Below are 624 nucleotides of genomic sequence, written 5' to 3'. Positions count from 1 at the left end.
CAACTAACATTGTAACACATTAGTTAGCCTAGATCACACTAACATATTGCTACTTTTACCTCATGTATAAAGTGGCTTTAGTGGGTCATAGCCAATTACCCACAACACTTAGACCTATACCTCACACCGAGGTGAGAATCTTTAGGTCACCAGGAGCAACAGCTCATAACTTTTACAACAACACCACCCTAACACCTGCGTTAGAGTGGCCTCACCATCTAACCATTATATACTTTGGTGGCAATGACATCCACCCCACTCGTCATCCAGCTGAGGTGATCAAACACCTCAAAAACATAATTTCTTCTTTCAAGCTCATCAGTGAATCAGTAGTATTCACATTAGTGGAGCCTCGCCAACCAAGCCAAGATAATCGTTGGGGAGTAACTCCGGAATACTACCTGAGAGCTGCTAAGTACATAAATTTCAGGCTGAAAAAACGAGTGAGATTGGATGCCACATATATCCAATTTACAGTCAGACCTTACAGACAGAACCTGACCAGAGACGGTGTACATTTGTCAGGGGAATCTAGGTTGCATGTGGTTGACAAGTTAATTAACACCATCAACCATCACAAAGGGCTGTGGCTGGCAAGCCAAACTTAACTGTACATAATTGTTC

The sequence above is a fragment of the Procambarus clarkii genome, chromosome 65, assembly GCF_040958095.1.
Source record: "Procambarus clarkii isolate CNS0578487 chromosome 65, FALCON_Pclarkii_2.0, whole genome shotgun sequence".
Lineage (NCBI taxonomy): Eukaryota > Metazoa > Arthropoda > Malacostraca > Decapoda > Cambaridae > Procambarus > Procambarus clarkii.
This window is presented reverse-complemented; position numbering follows the sequence as displayed.